The sequence below is a fragment of the Acinonyx jubatus genome, chromosome C2 (genome assembly GCF_027475565.1).
Source record: "Acinonyx jubatus isolate Ajub_Pintada_27869175 chromosome C2, VMU_Ajub_asm_v1.0, whole genome shotgun sequence".
Classification (NCBI taxonomy): Eukaryota; Metazoa; Chordata; class Mammalia; order Carnivora; family Felidae; genus Acinonyx; species Acinonyx jubatus.
This window is the reverse complement of record NC_069384.1, coordinates 61,490,778-61,514,282: the sequence shown is the minus strand read 5'-3', so window position 1 is coordinate 61,514,282 and position 23,505 is coordinate 61,490,778. Positions and strand designations below refer to the sequence as shown.

Below are 23,505 nucleotides of genomic sequence, written 5' to 3'. Positions count from 1 at the left end.
GCCTGGCGTAGTGTCTTCTCCCCTGTGAACGTAAGGGACTTCCCTCTAAATTCCAACTATTAGTTTTCTTGTTTCAGTTGATAATTAGCCTTGAGGAGAAACGGAGTAGTACTTCCTGACTTAAGGGAAATACCAGCCGAAGCATATCAAGGGTGTTGTGCAAATACATTGGGAGATCGGCAAAGTAAAAGTATTGATGATAATTTTATTACTTCAAAGCATGCCCCTTAATAGAGTTTAAGTAACAGATCCAAAATACATGGTGGTGGCACCATCAACTCATGAAAGCCTTTTCTTCTTCTCTGACCTCCATTAGTATTTGTTAACAAAAAGGGATGTATCTTTTCAAAAGTCACATGCATTGTTAACCTCCCATAGTTAATTTCCACTTAAATGAGTAACCATTATATTATGGAAGAAGGGGGTATGGACACAAAAAAATGAAGCACCTGACTTTCATTCCATTTTATTATAAACTGTGGGAATTCATTCTTCCTTATGTATTGCAACAGCTCTTAAGTTTTGAATCTCTGTGTAGAGATAATGGTCAGAGACACTGCTTTAGAACCCTACAATGACCTTATCATAGTCTTCTCTAGGATGGGATATCTACAAAATAGTGCATGTAAAGTGCTCAGCTGGTGCCTGCCTCCCAGAAAAGGAATACCCAATAAGTGTGGGTTATCATTATTGTTAACATTAAGGTTACTATCTTCTTGCTCCTTGCTGACATCCCTGCTTATTCCATTTGTAATACTCTTCTCACAATTAGACAAAAGTGATTATGTATGTTTATTCTTTCCATTTTCCCTTTCTTCTCATATCCTCTTTGTTTCCTCTATCTGCATCTCTGCATGCCTGAAACCTTACCTCTGCATGAAATGCGAATATTTTTTAGGCTGTTTGGATGGACTTTTAAATTGGTATACTCACATCTGTGGACAGAGGACATACATACCAGTAGCTAATCAATAGTTTTCTTTCAATATGTTCATCTTCCATCACTGGGTCCATAATAAATAATAATGAGACTTCCCTATTTATTGTACACTCTCTGCCATGTGCTCTGCACATCCCATGGTTTCCTATAAACCAGATCCTCACATTTCTTTGTCTCTTGGTTTCAGCTTAGGTGTTGCTTCCTCTGAGTGATTTTGTTGCTTAACCTTTCTGCCCTCTCCTAAAGTTCTTGGCTTGTAAGCGGCGTAATAAATTCCTATCTCATCATCATTAACTGTCAACTGGAAATCCACAGCCAGGTGAAGGGTAGACTAGGAACCCATGTCTTGTCACTAAAGCTTGCTGGATCTCTAATAGCTCATTTGCATACCATACACAAGCATCCTGCTTTTAATTAGTTACGTGGTGTGATAATTAAGTAGTATTTCTCTGCAATTTCCCCTCATGTGGGGGAAAAGGGAGAGGGAGGAGGTTGGCTAGCAGTGGAAAGGGGTCTTAAAGCTAAGTATAAAGTTTTAAATAATTGTGACCCTGGAGACAAAACAGCTAGCAAACTCTCAAGGGGAGAAAATAAAATACTTCCTTTGTGTTTGAAAAAAAATGAGATAAAAATCTCCCTGTTTTCATTCTTGCTGGTAGTTATTTGAAGGAAAAAGCTTTTTTAAAATTTTAAGCCAAAGATAGAAACATATACTGTGTTTGATTTTGATAAGAGAGCAAAACTTGTGTTATAGTGCTAGCTCAGGTCAGGAGAAGAGGACAAGGGGAAGACAACAGCCCAAATCATACATTAACTGAGGAACCCTACTGAGGCCTTGATTGTTCAGCACCAGAAACACTTCAGGAAGCCTGTATATGAGCGCCAAAGAATGACCAAGCTAATTACACTGTTGAATATAATTTTTTCTCACCTCTGGGAAAGATGATGCATCTTTCCTCTAGATGGTTGTCATGGAATTGGTGTGAGGCAAGGCACTTTTGGGGGGAGAAATTTATCTTCTTAAAAACTCCATCACTTTGAAACAATTATTTAGATTACTATGGCCAGAGCAACAGGACATATTAACTAAAGCTATATTCTGTCAGAGTATTAACTATTGGGTTTCTTCTAACAGGGAAGCAGATGGCAGGACTATGAGCCCTCTATATGTGGATTTGAAAAGTTACCATATCATCAAAAGGTCAGATGTAAACCTGTTATGATATAAAGTACCAAATGCAGTTCCACATTGAGCCTTAATGGAAATACAGTCCTGTAATTTCTTGGAAATTGTGTGTACCTGAAACAAGTGCCAAATTTCCAATTTGAAAAATTCTAACATGAACTTTAGCTTTTCTCCAGGTGACCCTTCCTCAAAACAGGAAAAATTGACAGTCCTGGTGCTCTTGAGCATATACTTTTTCATGCCAAAGATGATTTTCACTAAAATATGGGCAGAATTGTAAACTTGTTTTGAATTACACCCTAATCTCTAAGCAACCTCCTTCAACTGAACGTTAATATAAAGAGAAGTAATAATACACAGTAGTGCACTGACTTTAGAAAACGGTTGCCAAATCACTAGGGAGGTTGTCAAAGAAAAAGACGATTCTAATATAGAGACTTGGAAAGTGAGTGGATTAAAAATAGAATAGGGTTGATGAGTTTATGTCTACTTCTCTATTTGTTCTTTTTCCCTCCCCTCTCTTGTTCCCTTGGTATTCACCACAAAGCAGAAACACTAAACAATCTCCTTTAGCTCCTGGCAGATGACTTAATATTAAAAATTGATATTTCCCTTTAATGAGACAAGTGTGTGGGAACAGAAAAGTGCAAGGTGATATGTATAGACATGTTCCATTGCCATCCTGCATGGTAGTAACACACCATCATTTTCATAAGGAGTTTCTCAAAACTGATCTGTACTTACTTCTCAGGATCCCAAGAGGCTGAGTGTGCCTTATTGCCATCTGAGTGAAGGAGCCACAAATGACTTTCTTCCACTCTGAGTAAAAATCTTGGCCTCCAAACCACGCTGCCATATTTCCTTAAAAGTCAAAAGATGCAACAAAGAGAATATGTTTTTTTATGTAAATTAACATTAGTAGCATTAGTGGATCCAGTCATTAGTTGTTAGAACAGAGTCTTGTAAATACCCAGTGATATTTCTAGAACTCTGTATTTAAGGACATAAAGCTGTTGATATAATAAGAAATAATATAAAAACTATAATCTTGGTAAGTACTTACGGAAGTGTGCCTGACTTCATAGACGTGAAGCTGAAAATACTGAAACATGGTACAGTTTCTTACCAAATACATGACTGTAAAAATGCCCATCCTTTTATATGGTAGATTAATTAATTCTTATAATTGAGAATATATATAGTTAATTATGATCATCTTTCTATCTTTGTCCTGATCACATTCCTTATTATCTTTGTCATTCATATATTAAACAAATGGATCTTTTACTGTTTTTTTTTTTCTTTTCTTCCTCTTCTACAGAGTGTTATATTCTCTGTCTGTTGGAGAGCATACAGGTTTTCCCAGTGAGAATGGATAGAATGATAGAGCCCAACCAATAGAATATCTTCCTAACCAAATCATTGCTTTAGGAGCCTAGAAAACAAGATCACTGTGCTTTCTTCTCACTAGGCACCCATCAAACTAGTTTCTTTGAGTCCATCTGAACCCCTGAGTCTGTGCACCTACCTCTTGAGGGACCTAGATGAGAGTTCCAAGCTCAGAAAACTGGATGTTATATGGTTTGTTTCGACTTTGATGATTTCTTGCTTCCCCACTAAATGTCTGTTTCCTTCTTCTTGCTGCCTCCTTAGAACATATCCTTTTGAACATTTTACCTGCTCCCTTAGCAAGATGTGCTAAGTGATTTATGACTAGAAATTTATTGCATTCTTTTCTGTGCAATGATAGCTTTACAGATACAGTAGTCTGTAATCTAAAGAAGTTTTAGTAGTTCTATTTTGCATGTACCAAAAAGTACTTGCCATCTATCTTATAATCCTAGAGAATATCAGAGTGAATAGAGAGTCACATGCCTACAGCCCAAAAAGTCAGAATCTCAGAGAGGACCCTGAATATTTTGATGAGTCAAAAATGTTTAAAACATCAGCATTAAAAAAATTCACTTATGGGCAGATTAAAGACTTCAATATGGAGTCAGAGAGGAAATTTATCAGCATTTGTATCACTTATTCCCTAAAATCTAAGCCTAAGAAGACTAAATTCTCACACCACAATCTAGGATCGATAGTTTATGATTTCTACTTCCTAGATAGTTAAAATTAAATTTCAAGTTTTACATCAATAAGACAAAGACTCAACAGGTTGTAACTATTAATTCTGTTTTTTTTTTTTTATTTCCCATGGGAGAACTGATTTTTTCCACACAACAGTCCCTACACTTAGATGAAAAACACCTAAAATGGCAATAAAATGTGGGTAGTGTATGTCAACCTCAATTTGGGTCAGAAATATAATAAGAAAATGGTAAGGAAGAAGTTCCATCAGGCTCATTAGGGAAGTAATGTAGTATTTATTATATTTCAAATTATTCTTCTATTGTATACATCAGCCACATAGAGTATTAAAATATTTGCTCCATAATGTCTTACTTTAATTTAGGAAAAAGGTGTGAATGCAGATATGTATACCCAGATAGCAAAATGTACACATTCCAGTTGCAAAGAAACTGATCAAAATTAGAGCATTTTGGAAAGGAGAATTCCAAGATCAGTACATTCTGCAAACCTGCCCACAGTTGGCTAAGACTTTTCTGAAGAATCTAGTCTTCAGAAAGCTTGGATTCTAATTGACTGTGCCAATTTCCTAGATAGGCAGTTGTTTCCTAAACAGGAGATGGTGCAAACCACAGATCACTTCAAACAAAGCAAATCTGTAGGAAAAAAAAAAAAAAGAAATTCAAAGCTATGAGAAAGACTGAGCTCAAGTGGAAGGATGCCATGATGAAGAAAGAATCAGATGACAGCTTTCTAAATAGCAAGGTGACATGCTGATAATTCAATGTGATGCTAAGATAATAAAAATTCATGAGAGCACTGGCTTCATAAACAGACACACGCTATCACAGGACAGGAAAGCTGTAGCCTATAGCTCCTATTTATTCAGTAAGGTGAGAGTATATCTGGCATTCCCCTTCTAAGTCTAAGTGCCCCAGGATCAGAAAGATACTGATAACTGGAAATGAAAGAAGAAACCAACAACAAAAATGATTAAAGAACTTTAGGACGAATGAAGAAAGATTACAAGAATAAAATAGCTCTAGTTTCACTGTGATAACTAGGAAGGAATATGCATGATCACTATCTACAAGTGCTATATCAGAAAGTTGTAAACACTAAGGAGGTAGAGAAATAATTTATAATACTCTGATACCAAGGTGTATGTGGCTAAGGGTAATAGGATAGAATTACACTATGCAAAACATAATTTGAAAGCGCTGGAATACACTTCAGAAAAGTTAATTGTGCACAAACTGTTTCACATGCTCAGAATGTTAATCAACTGCATCCTCCCCCTGGTGATGCTTCTCTTTGCCTACACCTCTACCCCCATCAACAAATATTCAAGGAAAAGCACTTCACTGAAGGCCGTATCTCCCACAGGAAATGTTGTCTTGGACTTTGGGCCTTGGGCCCAGATTTTCCCTCCCCAAGGCACAGATGCACACTAATTGGCTTCTATTTCTCTCAGCCTCACAAAAATATTGATCTGGCTCTGACCAGAGAAAATGGGACCAGAATTTCGAAGCTAAAAGTTATGCTACTTAACAATACCGATGTTTCACCCCACCCCCACCTGGAAGTTTCCCTAGGTGATTAGCACTCCCTCTAGGTGTCCAAGTGTAATAGCTAATGACTTGGCAGATCATGCTGTGGTCTCAAAAGGGGTCTGAAAAGTGTGCACTGAGGTCTTGAAGAAATGATTATAAACTCTATATTTGGATCTCATTTTTATTTTTTTATATATTATATTTTTAATATATTAGTATGGCTTATAATATATTAGTAAGGCAGTTCATTATTTAAAAATAAGTACATATATGTAGACTGAGGTCATATGCTTTAATACAACTTTTAAAAATACTGTATATTACTAGATAGGAGAGAGACTCCCAGAGGTTAAAGAATTTTATGTACCTCTAGGACCTCAGTAATGTCAAATGAAGTAAAATATTTATTTAACCCCCCTGGAGAGTTAAAAGTACTTATACAAATGAGAAATATTTTAAAATATTGAAAGGAAAAAAAGTTTAGCATCCCTTCCCTTAAGAGAAAGAGAACCTCTTCCTGAATACAAACCAGATATTTGACCCTATTTGTCAGACAAATACTTATACTTGGAAATGTACCCTTTTAAGCAACAAACCATACCTGGGAAAATTGCAGGTAGAAAATTGAGGAGAAAAACTGTAGGAAAAACAGAAGTGTTTTGAGGTTAAATAAAATGAGAACAAAGAGGAGACAGTGCATAGCAATGATATGGCAGAGGTTAAGGCTGGTTGTTTTTATGGCAGGGAGTGAAGAAGTAAGAGAATCACTGTCTTACATCTGAGGGTATTTGTTACCAAAAGAATCGTACATTCATTTACACACTTGACCGATAGGAGATAAACATATTCTTGCAAGCAACCCGATCACATTATTGCAAACCAACACCACCAGTATTTATGTGTACTGCTTTCTAAATAAAAAACTAGTTCCATGCACTTCACTATCATATTGGCTTCTAGTTGTGATAGGCAGAGAAGTAATCTATGAAAGCATTTATAAGCCTTAAAATAGGAAAACACATGTATAATTACAAGGAACAATGAACATGAGAAAGAGCTTCTGCAAAATTTTCCAGTTTTCATCTATGAATGAGAAAGTGTCGGGACTGAAAATGAACCAGTCTAAATTTTTCACCACTTGTGAGCAAAATATAGCTATTGAATACTGTCTTATGCTCATAGGACTATATTAGAACATAGAAGTCACTTTTTGTATGGGTGTTTTTAACTACTACCTATGACCAATGTATCATGAATAAGCAAAGATAAAGGTTTTTGAGTACAAACAAGTGATTGAGGCCTGTGCACTGTTGGCATGAGATCACTGACATTTTAAGGTTGTCATGTTATTGGATAGCTAAATGCATATTGTGAAAATTTATCAGTTAAATGTGTAGCCACTGAGTAATTCTGCAGAATTGTAAATTTCTGTTGTTGTAATTACCAAACATGTTGAACAGTGTTAGAGCACCAAGGAACTGATATGTTGATATGTTTTGGTATTAAAAAAAAAAAAAAAAAGACAGTTCTTGTGTAGGGTCAAGCCAAATCCAAAAGTCTACAGATTTGTTGAAGTGAGGACAGAATGACTACATTTGTGTGTGGGATTGTTGTTTTTACTTTGTCTTAAATGTTTAGTTATTTTGAGAGAGAGCGAGCAGCGGAGGGACAGAGAGAGAGAGAGAGGGAGAGAGAGAATCCTAATCAGGCTCCACATTGTCAGCGCAGAGCCACACATGGGGCTCAATCACACAAACCATGAGATCATGACCTGAGGTGAAATCAAGAGTCAGATGCTTAACCTACTGAGCCACCCAGGCACCCCTGTGTGTGGGTTTTTCTTTTTTGTAATGAAATTGCTTCTCTCTGCTCTCCTGCCACACTACCTCTTGTCCTGAAAATTTATACCTGCTTAGAGTTCATCTCCACCCGCTTCTTGGTCAGGAGTACCTGTCAGTTGTTGCGCCTATCACTGTCTGCAGTGGTGCTAAAACAACCATAGACACCGACAGGTGACCGGCAGGTGAGAGTCTCAGCAGTGTGGCAGCCCTGTCCCCTGACATCACTTGTTCCTATCTGCAGCTTCCATTTCAAGGGAAGTTTCAAGGAACATCAATACAATAGCTAAGTTCGCTGGGGCTGGGACTGCCACAGGCAGACATGGCTGGCACTGAGACTGAAATCGGTATTATGTTTGGGAGCTTCATCATTGGTTATACCAGGAACCCTTCTCTGAAGCAACAGCTCTTCTCCTACCCCAGTCTGGACTTTGCCTTCTCAGAGGTCAGGGGGTTCTTTTGCTTGACAGTGGTCTTTCTCATCCTCTGCTGTGTGAAGGAGTCATATCCCTCTTCCATACATGGGTCTTTCTCCTGTGTTTTGTCTGCCCTGTTATGTTCCTTTTCCTCTAATTCCTCAGACAGTCTTGGGAATGTGATTGGCTCAGGGTATTGACAGAAGGAAGACAAACAAGTAGTATATTAGTTAGATTTTTTAAAAAATTGATGGAAAGTATCATTCCAATAATTTTCAAGAGTGTTACATATAAACCATTTGCTAAGAAAGTACAAACTTGTGCATAATGTGTGTCTCTTTCATTTTCCATTTGAGCAGTCACTTCGCATTATTGTACATGCACAAAGTGATCACTCTAGAAGCATATGCTTACCTGAAAGTAACAACTCTTTTTTTTTTTATTTTTTTAAACATTTATTTATTTTTGAGACAGAGAGACAGAGCATGAGCAGGGGAGGGTCAGAGAGAGAGGGAGACACATAATCCAAAACAGGCTCCAGGCTCTGAGCTGTCAGCCCAGAGCCCGATGCGGGGCTTGAACTCATGGACCGCAAGATCATGACCTGAGCCGAAGTCGGACGCCCAACCGACTGAGCCACCCAGGCGCCCCGTAACAACTCTGTTTTAATGTTAGGCAGGTGTGTTCACCTTCCGGAGGCAGAGTTAATATGTAATGGTATTATTTTCCTATTGGTGATTTTTGCTTCCTTAATTCAAACCATGTACCTAGGTATTACTTAGAATATGATACATTCAATAAAAGAATGCCATCACCTAAGTATAATACAAGATTTTTTTAACATTGCTTTGTGTAGAATTCTGTTAAATTTTAGTAAAAAGGAAAACCTTCACAAAATTTGTCCCTGACACTCTGTTGAGTACTGTAAAGATTAAGGTTTTCAAATATACTAATCTTTAAAATGGAAAAGATTCTTAATTGAAAAAAAATAAAAGAATGGAGTAAACCTTCCATAGTAACTAAGTTATTGTTAATGCTCAGCTAAGAAAAGGTATTTTAAAAGCTACTGAAAATTCAAAGGAGAAATATACAAATGATAAGAAAGATTATAATGAGGGTTGGAAAACAATTTTGGAGAAGATAGATTCATCCTTGGATTACTCATTAATTTTGTAGAAGGGCAGCCGTATTAAATTTCATTTAGGAGGCCATAGAATTGCACATTTCTTCATTCTTTTATGAGAATGAAATTAAGGACAAGAAAACAAGCTAGAATCAAAGAATCAGTCAAAAGCAAAGTGGGTGACAATTAGGGTCAATGAGAATCAGCTTTGATTCCTCCCATTTTACCTGATAATTGTCAGGTTATTAATTTTATAGTGCTAATTAATATTACTTATACTTAATGAGGCGCTGCAAAATTCTGAGCCATTAAGGAAAGTCAAAGTATGTTTCTGTGTTTACTGAGGAAGCAAAGGAATACTTTAAAAAAATCAATAAAATACTTGGAACAAAAAAACCCACGATAAATAACCTTCACTTAACTATTCATTGATTTAACTAATATTTATGGAGTACCTACTATGTATCAGAAATTCAAGGTAATGAGGTTACAGTGACAATAAGCAAAACCAAGTGTCCCTAGAGATCATGGAACTTAAATTCAAACGATCAGAAAAATTACATTACTTGTTATAATTCTCAACCTGATGTGTAAGCTGATTCTATGTTATGTTTTTGTTATTGGTTTTGTTTATTTTGTAATTAAGAGAAAATATTTAGAACAAATCTATAATTTTATATGGGATATGCAATAACAGCATTATTTTATATAATCTAATTTTGTTACATAAAATAGTCATACTGTACTACTCTTTGAGTACTTAAAATTGAATTATGTGTGACTACTTAACGTATTATCCAAAGTTCATTGGAAAGCATAAAAGATAGAGTGAAAAGAAAAATGAGGACCAAGAAAACAAAAAGAAAGATTGAGCTTCTGTTCTGAACTAAATGTTTGTGTCCTCCTCAAATTTATTAGTTGTGATCCTAACCCTCAATGCAATGGTATTATTAGGAGGTGGGACCTTTATGAGGTGATGAAGTCATGAGGCTGAAGCCCTCTTGAATGGCATTAGTTTTCTTATAAAAGAGACCTTGGAGAGCTTTCTTGCCCCTTCTGTCATATGAGGACACAGTGAGAAAATGGCCATCTTTGAACCAGGAAGCAGGCTCTTATCAGACACTATATCTGCTGTTGCCTTGATCTTAGACTTCCCTTCCTCTAGAAGTATGAGAAACAAATGGTTGTTGTTTAATCCACCCAATCTGTTGTCTTTTGTAATAGCAGCTCAGACTGAGACAGTGTTCGTGACAGACGGATGCTTTATATACTGTCTTTTTAGGGCCCATTTCTCCTTCTTCTCCCAAGTTTCGGAGGGATAGAGTATATGTGCATACATTGGATCTACTACAGTTGTAAATGTGTACCGATTTGTTTAGTCTGCAGAAGTTCCCTGTAATTCTAGTGCTTGGTTCTCTGCTGCAGGGGATATGAGAAAACATGCCTCTGAAACTGAAGGGCAAACTCTGGCCTCCCATCCTATTTAGAACTTAAGACCTACACACCAAGTGTGCCTTCTTGGAAGAGCACAACTTCACTCTGGAAACTATGCCCTGGGCTTTGCTCAAAGGGGTCTCGACGGTGGGATTCGGAAACAGATGGCCGAAAGCATGGGACCTCCAGATGTGGAAGAGCAGGCAAAAAGTGCTTGCTGCATCTGAGTGTCTTAGTGCAAGGAATTGAAAAATGGTAAAATGTTTCCTGCCATTGAAGAACAGTCATTTGTGCCACTCATAAAACGTGGCCCAATGGGTGTCAGGATCTTCTGTGACAGATTCGTTTTTTCTTTCCTTCCTCCTCACCTGGACTGGAAAAAGTGAGGGCACGAAATAGGTTGAATTACTCTGCTTCATAAGAGCATGAGGTGATGAGGACACAGAACAGAGAAGAAAGAAAGGATCAAGCTTAGAAGAAGTGGATAAATTATATGAGAGGTTTAGGTAAGGTGAAATATTTTGAACAGCCCTTACATACTAACCTGTGTAGGTATCTTATACACAATTATAGATGAAGGCCTATCATATATTAATCATGTTATCGGTGTACTGTTCTATTATTCCCTCCAACCAATTCTTCAACTTCACTCAAGCTGTAAATCACACTATCAAAAATTAAAGATGGAAAACACCTGTGAGGTCATAGCTTATCCCTTGTCTTGAGCAGTGTAAGGAAAACCAACATTTTCCTCAGGATTTTGTAAAATGATTTTGTAGCTCCCCATGCTGGCGTGCACAAAGGTCTACCCAAATGCACATGCCTTGCAAGTTGGGTTTGCACAGAGACAGGTTTTAAATGCACTAGGGGAAAGCAGCTCTTGCTAAATGTTTTATAACGTGTCAAGAAACCTTTATCGAACATTTAATCCAAAACCTGGCTTTGAACCAGGGAGGCATACAATTCTGTAATTAATTTTTTTTACCTTCTTTTGCTAATCGCTGATAAAAAGCTTAATTCTATTAACAACTCGACTTGACAAATTGCACCGCTCAACGGAAGCGTTTAGAAATTAATTATGCATTTTATTGCATTAGGTTGGATAAACAGGGAAGCACCAGGAAGAAAAAGGAAAACTGGGAGAGAAGGAAAATGGTCACCATATAAAGAATTCATTGGTGTCTGACTATTTCCATTATGACTCAATGTGTCATTTAAAATATAAAATAAACACACCCCCTTCCTGAATGGCACCTCCTGTTTAAGTATGGTTTCACCTCTAGACCACGTTAATAATACAGGTTTCTTCTACTTTTTCCTGAAAGCATACATTTTTTCCCCCTAAAGCCCAAGCTGATTTGGATCCCTAAAGGGACTTCTCATCTAGTTGTCATGGAAGCTCAATCCTTCCTCTTAGATCCTTCAGCCTCTAGTCTTAGGAATCTCAGAGCATGGCCTTCAGAGATTTAACTAAGAGTAGCAAATCGTAACAGTTAAGTGTACTGTTGTAGCACCAAAGTATTAAAAACTAGGAGAAAGATTAAGTTGGCTTCCACTTCACTTCTCTAGTTAAGGCTAAGTGCTCAAGCAGTCAAAAGACCATATGCAATTTTTATGGCTCTCTTTGTCTATAAATATACATGTTTCAAAGTGGCTGTTGAAAGAGATTTCTGGCAAGGATCAAGTTCTAGCATGTGGACTTCTAAACTGTGTCTGCTCCAACCAAAGACTTTTACCCTGTAACAAACTTGTCAGTAAATTCATGTTTAAAGCATTATACTCTTTCTCTCTGATATACTCTGATATACTCATTATACTCTTTTCTCTCTGATATACTCTGATATGGCCAATCTTCCTTTTCTTAACTTGTGAGCTAAAATATAATTATGCTTTTAGATTTTCTTCTAACCTCGGATGCACTCAATTGTTCTTTTTTTTTCATTTTCGTTTCATAATTGTTATATCAGTACATAACCATGTTACTGAAATTAATATCGCCATCAATGATGATGGGCATGTCAGGAGAAGGAACTGTTCTTTGAAATGAGATGGAAGTGTAGATACAATGTCATGTCACACAGAGCACAGGTGCTTTCCTGATGTCCAGCTTCAGTAATTGGTACAGAGCCCCCATCCAATCTGAAGAATGATGAGAATCAATTTCTTATCAGAAATCCTCTCCAGGGAAACAGCAGAGAGATTGAGAGATTGGCCAATACCCAGAACAAAAGTGACTATTCTTGGCAAATTTGTAAGTTTTTAACCAGGGAGGTTTGTGGAAAAATACATTATGGGAAGATTTTTGGGTTCTGGGAAATTTCCTGGAAATAGTTCCAATCGTTTGAGTTTTTCCAAAGACACTGAAACTAACATGTTCAGCCACTAAACAGATTGTAGTCAGAGTTTTTATAAAGCCATAGTTTTGTATAAAGCCCCATGCTAGCTTTTTCTAGTTCTGGTTAAGTAATGGCACTCTCTTCAAGTCTGAGTCCCAGCAGGATCTGTCTAGGATATCACTGAAATAAGAAGGTGTAATAGAGGAACTGATTTTGTTTATTCATGAGAGGCAGAAATGGAGTAAACCAGGCTACAAGTCATCTTTATCGTGACATGTTGGGGCCCCTTCTTTTAATTTCTGTCTGTTTTTAAAAGTCTATTCCCCTCTTGGTCCAGCCACATTATGCCATTGTCCTTTTCTGTAAAGCAGGTAGGTACTGGTGAGTGAAATCTGTATGAATCTATTTATTGCATAATTGAATATAAGAACTGTCAAATCCCGATACAATTTATGGACAGACTTCTAGCTATAAAATGGATACAGAGACTTTCATCCTCAACAGATAAGTTTATTCCTTCTTCTCTGTGTTAGATGGTAAAGGGATTTTGGATACTATGAGATATATCACAGTCCTTGTCCTTAAGGAATATTCCATATACGTATAAAGTATATTAACAGAGAAACTCTTCTAGGGGTTATTATATTAAATGTTCCCAATGAAGGATGTGTACAGTCAGTGCTGCTGGACTTTAGAGGATTTGGTCCCATTGTGGAACTCTAGGGAAAGGCAGGAATTGGAAGAAGCATATGGTGTTTAAATTGGGAAGAACTTGATGATCTGAAAATTAGTATGTACTTACAAAATGTTATGATTCTCAGAAAATGAGAATGATCTTGCTGGGCTTTTTTGAGCAGAAAGAGTTGTCACTGTGACCCTTACAGCAGCTTGAATCCTATCACTAACTTGGTGTCTTGACATTGTCCTCTACTCTTAAATTTCAAACTCTGTTGGTTTTATCCATTTTATTTTTCCACTATAAAACTTTGAGTTCACTGAAGCACTGCAGCTGCTAATATCCAATGTACAAATAAGAAATCTCCATCCTTCTGAGAGGAATCTACATAAGTCTTCCTGCAGACTAGCTTCAGCTATATGAACAACAAAGAGAAATCTTAAGGTTTATTACATTTAATGTTATCTCATGCTCTCTTTTCCCCTTGCCTTTGCAGTCTTATTTTGGGTTGCTGTGAATTGTCATTTGCAAAGATATGTGAAAGATAGAAGACAAATACTAGTAATAAAAACATGCTTTATGTATTACATATATGCAATGTTCGAGAAAAATGTGTTTCTCCAGGGAGTATAGCTGATGTTTACAACCACCACAGAAAACTCTTTGTTTAGAAATTGGATCTTGCTACTGGAAAATACCACCTCCCATTTTTTGTCTTTCCATGGATGACATCTGATTACTGAAAATCATGTTATATGGCTGGGTGGTATGTGCAGATGGTGAAAGGTATTTTATTTCTGTATTTATTCAATTTGGAAAATGTATCCATTTTTTAGATTCCTTTGCAATAGTAACATATCAAGACAATCCCTAGCTCTCTCTTTAGGAAGAAAGAGTAGTCTAAGAGTGAGGCCATGTGCTATGCTCCAGAAACCTGATAATTCTCCAAATCTGGAATAGCTCTGGGACTACTGATTTAGCTCAAGATCATATTGATCAAAAAACTCTAGAAAGGGATAGACTTACTCAATATTTGGTGTTTTGTTTTTGTTTTTGTTTTCCCATTGGTCAGGGCATCGTAGACCAAAGAGGCCTCAATCTTTGATTGGGACTTATGTCTCCAAATCCAACTGGAATCATTTCCTAATTCTTAATGATGGGTGTTATGGAATTGGCCTTCCTGGAGGCTGGTGCAAATCAGAAAGATCCCTTAAAGTTAACTTTAGGGTCACATTTGTGAGGACAACTGAAACCATAAAAATTACAGAAATGGTAGTGTTGTATGCCTAAGTAGATATTTATTGCAGTAAGTTTTCCTTGAGTTACTCACATTCATAATGTTAAAATGTTTTATTCTCATAGGAAAATCCAAGATAGTTATTAAAAAATGTGTATCTACATAGAGTCACAGGGACTCATGATTACAAGTACCTTTAGATATTTTTCAAATGAACCAACCACCTACTCCCCCTAGCTATGCCCTCTGGTTTTTGCCACAAAATAGTGAGCAAAGCAGCATGGAAAACCACTAACAGTGATGAAATTCTCTAATTACTCCAAAGACTGGATAAGAATCTTCATCTTTCAGGTCACAAGCTACCTAAAGCCAATTTCCTTATGGCTAACTTTTAAATGGGTGATTTGAAAAGTCTCATTTTTTCAGGATTGAATTCATGGGGGTTTCTTGGTGTGAGACTACTGGATTCTTTCTCTCCCTAGCATATTCAAATTGTTGCCAATGGAGGCAGAACAATGACAACTGCCGTAGACTTCTAAGTGTGTACTATTTGGTGTGTCCTTCACATTTGCCTCTTGGTGCTTATAGACTGGGTGTGCATTCATAGCCACATGGCACAGGATTGGCTGTGGTTATAAGGGCCCCCCGAATTCCCACATGTTTCAAGAACAATGAATGCTAATGTTGTTCCTAGCCAGGAGTGAGAGGAGCAGAGACATTCCTAACAAGAGCTGACACAAGGAGAAATACTGGCTTTCTGTCTCTCTTGTATGTTAAACAATTCATGAGGTTTGGGGTTGAGTGAGACATTTAATAAACATTGGCCGCTTGGACTGCCTACCACTTGTGATTTGTCACTATTGGTCAAATGTGTGAGAAGCAGAATGAGTTTTTCAGCTTTGAGGCTTAACAAATAATGCTTTTTACCATCCATTTGTTTTGAGGACACAACATGATTCAAGTGATAAGCACTGAATTTTGATATCTCTAAAAAGGTCAGACTTCTGCATGTGAAATTAAGATGAAGTTAAGGTATTTGCAAATTGAAATATTTTATAGAATCTTAGCACTGGAACTGTTTTTAGATGTCATTCAACCTAAGCTCCTATCCCATTACAGGAATCCCTCCTGAGAAATGGATCAGCTATCTATTCTTGCGTCAATACTTTGCTTTGCCTGGTTTAGTTTCTTTAAAGAATCTGCCCTCTACAGTCTTTTTTTTTTTTTAATTTTTTTTACTCTTTATTTTTGAGAGAGACAGACAGAGTGCAAGTAGGGGAGGGGCAGAGATAGAGGGAGACAAAGAATCCGAAATAGGCTCCAGGCTCTGAGCTGTCAGTACAGAGCCCGATGTGGGGCATGAACCCACAAACTGTGAGATCATGACCTGAGCCGAAGTCAGATACTTAACCTACTGAGCCACCCAAGCACCCCTGCCCTGTAGAGTCTTAAGATGAAAGGAGTGACCCACTAGACTTGAACTATCTTCCCTCACCTGCCTGCATATGTATTTGTGACTCCTCTTTTGCTAATGAATTCACCTTCTTTCAGTGTGATTAACCTTATGGGTAAAGCACCTGCTGGGTGGTTGTGGCCCGCATGACCGGCTTCTGTTCTAAAGGTTTTCTTGGTATTAAGGTTTTTACTGCCTCTTTCCTATCTCTACCTTTTGTACTAACCATGCCATCTGCAAAATATTAACACTATGCTTTGTGGCTGAATTAGTAATGTTAGATTCTAGAGCTTATGAAATTCTAATGAAGATTTCATCAGAAAAATCGTGAGTCAAATAGAGGCTGAAGTTAGATGTTTCTACCTTAAATTAACAATAACATGCTCCACTAATTTATTTTTTCAGGGACATGGTTTATAAAAACACAAACTGTGGGGTGCCTGGGTGACTCAGTCAATTAAGCATCCGAATTTGGCTTAGGTCATGATCTCAAGGTTCATGGGTTCGAGCCCCTCGTCAGGATCTGTGCTGACAGCTCAGAGCCTGGAGCCTGCTTCTGATTCTGTCTCCCTCTCTTTCTGCCCCTGCCCTGCTCACGCTCTGTCTCTCTCTGTCTCTCAAAAATAAATAAATGTGAAAAAAAAATAGAAATAAATAAAAATAAAAAATTGTATAAAATAAAAAAAAAATTTTTTTTAAAAACAACACAAACTGTTGCTTGGGGCCACTTGTCTTTATAAGGGGGCAGTATGTCCTAGCAAGTAGGGGTGTGAATACAAGGGAACAAGACGAAGGTGGGCACATGGACAGCTAACCTTGTGTCCCTTGGAGGAATCCCACCTAGAGGATCATCCGTTTATCAACTCTCTGCTTCCATATTTCATTCCACCTGTAAGAAGGAGGTGGGCACATGGGAAACAATGGATTCCTTTTCCTTCTCTTTCCTTTTATAGCTTTCCTTTTTTTCCCCTTTCTATTCATCACAGTTTTGAGCATCTGAAAGAGGAGGTAGAAAATAGCTGTTCTACTGTTGGTAATAATTTATGTTTAATTTGTTTTTTAAAGGGTTTTTTGTGGGGGGAAGGGCAGAGAAAGGGAAAGAGAGAACCCCAAGCAGACTCCACACTGTCAGCACACATCAAGTCAGGCTTGATCCCATGAACTGTGAGATCATGACCTGAGCTGAAATCGAGAGTTGGACGCTTAACTGACTAAGCCATCCAGGCGCTCCTATTTACGTTTAATTTGTATACAGATATGGGTTTCTTGAATATTTGTTTTTGTAAGGATGAATTGAAAAATGAATGGAAGTCAGGGTGAAGGCAACAGCTCTTTAATAAGGCAAGGGTTACCAAATGCATAGCCAATAGTAGTGTGATTTTTTTTTTTTTTGGATTAGATAACAAGTTCTAGAAACTCCTGACAATCTAGATTTGACAGTGTGTTTCAGGCTGCAAAGAAGATATCTTCTCACTTGAATTAAGTATTCATAGGGAAAATATCAATACCATCTTTTTTAAATGTTTTAATTTTTGAGAGAGAGAGTCAGAGTGTAAGTGGTGGAAAAACAGAGAGAGAGAGGGAAACACAGAATCTGAAGCAGGCTCCAGGTTCTGAGGTGTCAGCACGCAGTCTGATGCAGGGCTCAAACTCACGGACCACGAGATCATGACCTGAGGCAGAAATCAGACACTCAACCAACTGAGCCACCCAGGTTAATACTGTCTTTAAACTAAAATTAGCTAGGTAATAGAATATGGGTGTTATTGTCAAGCACTCTGCTATTCATTTTATTGAATTTGAGTCTGTTTGGCACAGATCATTGTTCTGGGGCAAAAAAAAAAAGGCATAGGATTCAGAAGATCTGGGTTTTTCTTTGGCACTGATATCAAATAACTGAGAGATTCAGGGCAAGTCAGTTATTTCTCTGGATCTCAGTCCCCTTATGTATAAAATGGGGTTCATAGTAATGTCTGTTTTAGGGTTCATGGGAGGCTTCAAGGAGATAATGCACTTGGAAGTACTTTGTAAATTATAAATGATGATTTTAGTAGTTTGATTGTTGACAGTATGATATTGTCACTGGTGAAACTGTAACAATAATATGCTATAAAGCAGTATTGTTTATACCTTGCCTACGTATTATCTAAAGGGGCTTGCTAGAGCAGTATTTTCGGGGACTTTCCTGGGTGTGCAGTTCCCAAAAGACTAGATATTAAAGCATCTTCTCTAGTTTCCACAATCTGAGAACCACTGGCTCCCAGGATTAAGCAGACAACTTTTCCAGGCACCAAGGCAAAAAGAATATCAGACAAAGGGACTAGATGACTTACTAATCCTGAAATCGGGGATATATATTATTCTGGACACACCTTCGATCGACATATACCCTGACTCTCACTATTTCAATAGTGTTATTAAACTTTAGTGCATTTGAAAGACTCTTATCATGGGGATTGTATCAGTTTGAAGAACAAATGCCAGTGTTTCACACATAAGTGCATATAGACATGTGGATGTACTCATATCTAACATGTATGCACAGGCATCTTTGGCCTGGCATCTTGCTCAAGAAACCACAATGAGGCACGAGCAGGGTAGGGTAGAGAGCTCAAGACCAAAAGGGTCCAAAGAAGCTGACCTGAAAATTGAGCAGTTTGGACATAACATAGAAGATAGCCCCGTTTGCCTGACTTTTTGCCAAGTTAAGGTAATATTTGCAGGATGCAGGATGAACTAAATGGTTTATTCTGTCCCAGAGGTCTTGTCTAAACATCGTAGCTGCTTGGAATGCCCCATTCTCCTTTTCTAGCTGTCAAAATCCCATTCATCTTTCAAAGCAAGCTCTGGAATTTAAAATCATATTTCCTTTCTGGAGTCATTTCTAACTTACTCCAGAAGGCAGGTCTACATCCTTGCTTCGAAGTAAATTTGTTACATGTGCATCAGTCTTTTCTTCCATTATTTGAACTTCTAGAGGTAGGACATCTGTCTGCTTTATTTTTGTATCTCTAGAACCAAGCATTACCTGGAACAGAATTTGATAATTGTCACTATCCAGGTGATTAATAGTGTCAGTTTTAAAGAATATGTCCTTGAGAATATGTCCTCAAGGTCACGACTCTTCTGTTACCCTCCTGTGATTTTTCCTCTATAGTGTATGGACTCAAACCCACCACCATCCTCTATGGTTCTCTAGGTGTACACATGATGTTTCATTACCATTTGAGAGAAGTAATAAGTGATTATATTAATCCTCTCAGATGAGTCAATTTGTCCAGGCAAAGGTTCCTATTGGCTGATTTTCATTATCGCTTTATGTTTAATTACATATTTCACCTGTATTTTAAGTAGTCAAAGATTAGAGAAAGACCTCAATTGCTAAAGTCTCTTATGGATTACATATTTGATTCAAGGCCACAATCCAGCTTGGTATTCCCTCCTGCTTTCTACAGAATCTCTTCTCTGAGTGTTACCATAAGCTTACCCTAGTCCTAAAACTTCTTCTTTACCAAAATGTTATTATGTACATTGCTCCCTCAATTTCTCCAGTAATACCTCCAAATATCTCCACAATTTTATTTTTCTATATCATATTTGAAGGTTTTTTCTTCTCAAATCAGCAACAAATCTCTTGACCTGTTAACTTCCTTACATACTTATTCAACCTGTGTCCTAGGGTCTTAGAGGATAACACTGATGTCATAAAATAATGGTTTTATTTATCAACTAAGAAACTGTGTGACAGATACATATCTAAAACATCTAGGAAGTCTGAAATATATATAGAAAGGTCTTTGTCTGATACAATAAGTTAGTGAGCTTCCTATCACTGATTATGGACAAACAGAAACTAGCTTAAATACAGAGGTAGGGAAATTACAGGAGCAATTTAATATTAGATAATGGTCACTCCCAAATTTATAATTGTCTCAACTTTCACATCACTTTGTTGAGATTAGAGTTCCATGACCTTACTTCTGTATCGTACTGACAATGATATACAAGCCCTGCATGAATTGTTAATACCACATGTTTCTATATATCTTCCCAGCTTGCTTTCTAATTACATGTCCATTTTCTGACCATGTATTTGTTCGTGAGAAGATAACCATAGTCACTAAAAAAAATGAGGATAGAAAAGCTAATATGAGGCTTGTTGATTTCAGATGTTCTAAAATGAACATCACCCCCATACCTATTCTACCTCTGCCCTATTATCACCACTACATTTGCAAAGTAGGAGACAATCTGTCCTGTGGCTATTTTGGTGTTTCCAGGATTGTCCTCCCATTTTTCACTTACTGATTCTCCCTTCCCACACCCTACTGTATGCATCTCTTTGGATGTGACATAGGGGGACCACATCCCCTCCCCTCTCCTGCCCTGAGGTGCTTGTGGAACTCAGAAAATGATGTGCAGTTGGGCTGTTTATCACCACGCTGAAAAACGGAAGGATGGCATTGCTACAGGAGCAGATGGCACTGCACGCTTGGCATCATTTTCTCAGACAAACCAGGACTAGGGCTGCGAATACTGGCATTTGCCTGCTATAGTCATTCATATCAAAACATAACAATGAAAATAAGGTACTTTTGCAGGAAAGGTTTTAAAGATTTTTTTTCCAGAGATTTAAAATTGTATGTGTTTAAGCATCTTAGGCTCCTGTTGTATGCATACAACATGTTTGCCCTCCTAACATTCTTTTATCAAGTGAAATTTTGTATATGAAGGTTTTTTTCTTTTTGTATTTATCTTTCTATGTATTCCCCTAAATGTACTTAGGCAGTGATATATCAGAAAATTGCATTTAAGCTTGTAGAGTGTGTTTGGAAAGTCGAAATAAAAATGGTAGTATAAAGAATAAGAATGTGTTTTAATTCTGGAAACCAGTAAATGTGTACAAGAAAATTTTTATTTGTGAAGGAATCATTAATCTTTGGTTTAGACAACTCAAATTAAGGTTCTACTACCTATTAACTGAGTGATTTTAAGCAAATCTAACCTATTGATGTACAGTTTTTCTCATTGGGAAAGGAAAGAGTTTGGACTGGATGATTGCTGAGATTTCTTCTAATTTTCTTTGATTTGATATTTCTGTGAGAATTAATGAAACAGTAATATAGACTACCTACCTTTTCGTGTGTGTGTGTGTGTGTTCCTTTGTTTTTTCTTTTCTTCTCCTCCTCCTCTTCCTTTTTCTCCTTATGAAGCATGGAAAGTATGCATTTCATTTCTGAAGTATAGTCCACATTTTTCCCTGTGTTCCTTCTCTCTTCCCTTAGAATCAGTACTTTTTGCCTCCATTATGATTTCCTTTGAGAAAATAGAAAACTCCAAGAAAATGGCTATAGTCTCTCATGTATTTGAATTAACAAATATATGTATTCATCCATTCAGCAAATTCCATTGCAGGCAGGTTTTAGGCTTTAGGAATACAGTGATGGTTAAGATATGTTCCCTGCCTTACAGGAATTGGCAGTCCAGTGGGAGGCATACTACCTACATATATACATAGTGCGATGTAGTAAGTGCCAAAGTAAAACACAAGAGACAAAACCGATTTTGTTAAGATATGGGAAAAATGTCTCAGAAGGGGTTACATTGGGTTTTAGAGGAATTATTATGATGGAAAAGAAAAAAAAAACACTTTATGCAGAAGGAACAGTATATATTGGAACAAAGAGTCTGATATATTTGGAGAAAAGTAAGAAATTATATACACCTTGAAACAGGGTATAGATGAAAAAGGTAAGAATCAAAGTCTGAGAAGAAACTTCGGGCCAGATTTTGAAGGGCTTTGTTTTCCTAAGACGTTTGTATTTGACCTTATAAGGAAATAAGAAAACAGTAGAGTGGTTTTTTTTTTTTAAATTGAAGGAAAACTGACATACAATATTGTATTAGTTTCAGGTGTACAAGACAGTGATTTAATATGTACATTACAAAATGGTCACCATCATAAGTCTAGTTACCATCTGTTACCGTATAAAGTTGTTAGAATTTTATTGACTGTATTCCCTATGCTGTACATTGCATCCAATGTCTTATTTGTTCTATAGCTAGAAGATTGTATCGCTTAATCCACTTCATTTATTTCATCTATCTGCTGACTCTCTTCCCCTCTGGCAATCATCAGTTTGTGCTCTGTATCTGGAAGTCTGTTTCTGTTTTGTTTTGTGTTATTTGTTTTGTTTTGTTTTGTTTTCAATTCCATATACAAATGTTCATATGGTATTTTCTTTATCTGACTTGTTTCACTTCCTGTGATACCCTTTAGGTCCGTCCCTGTTGTCACACATGGCAAGCTCTTACTCTTTTTATGGCTGAATAACATTCCACTGTATATATACAATATCTTCTTTATCCATTGAGCTATCAATGGACATTTAGGTTGCTGCCACATCCAAACAATTGTAAATAATATTGCAATGGACATAGGGCCTTTTCAAGTTAGTATTTTTGTTTTCTTTGGTTAAATACCTAGAAGTGGAACTTCTGGATCATAGGGCAGTTCTATTTTTAATTTTTTGAGGTACCTCCACACTGTTTTGCATAATGGCTGCACCAATTTACATTCCCTTCAGTAGTGTCCAAGGGCTCCCCTTTCTCTATATCCTTGCAAACACCTGTTATTTCTTGTCTTTTTTGATAATAGCCATTCTGACAGGTATGAGGTGATATCTTATTGTAGTTTTGATTTGCATTTCCCTGATAATTAGTTAGTATCTTTTAATGTGTCTGTTGGCCATTTGTATGTCTTCTTTGAAAAAAATGTCTTCATTTCTTCTGCCCATTTTTAATTTGGTTATTTTTTGGTTTTTGGTGCTGAGTTGTATAAATTCTTTTAGATAAATATTTTGGATATTAACTCCTTATAAGATATATTGTTTGCAAATCTTTTCCCGTTTGGTGGGTTGTCTTTTTGCTTTGTTGGTGGTTTACTTTGCTGTAGAAAACCGTTTTTATTTAGGTGCAGTCCCAATGGGTTAATACTGCTTTTCTTCCTCTTGCCACAGGACAGCTGTTTTAAGTTAGTGTGGTTAGGTAAGTCTTACTGAGGCAAAGAGGATAAAATGACAGCAAAAGTCTAGATACACAAAGATTAGTAGAAGGAAGAATATTCTAGACACAGGGATGGATTCTTGTTCTGGAATTTAAATACACTAGAATTAAGCAAGCAGAGGATGTTTGGAAGAGAAGGTAAAGACATGTTAGGTATGAGTACATGGATTTG

General features: G+C 37.1%; 1 protein-coding gene across 2 annotated transcripts in view; it reads left to right on the top strand.

Annotated features, from left to right (window-relative positions):
- LSAMP (limbic system associated membrane protein) overlaps positions 1-23,505 on the top strand; it is a 641,967-nt gene that overhangs the window by 173,475 nt on the left and 444,987 nt on the right. The gene's annotated exons all lie outside the window — the stretch shown is intronic.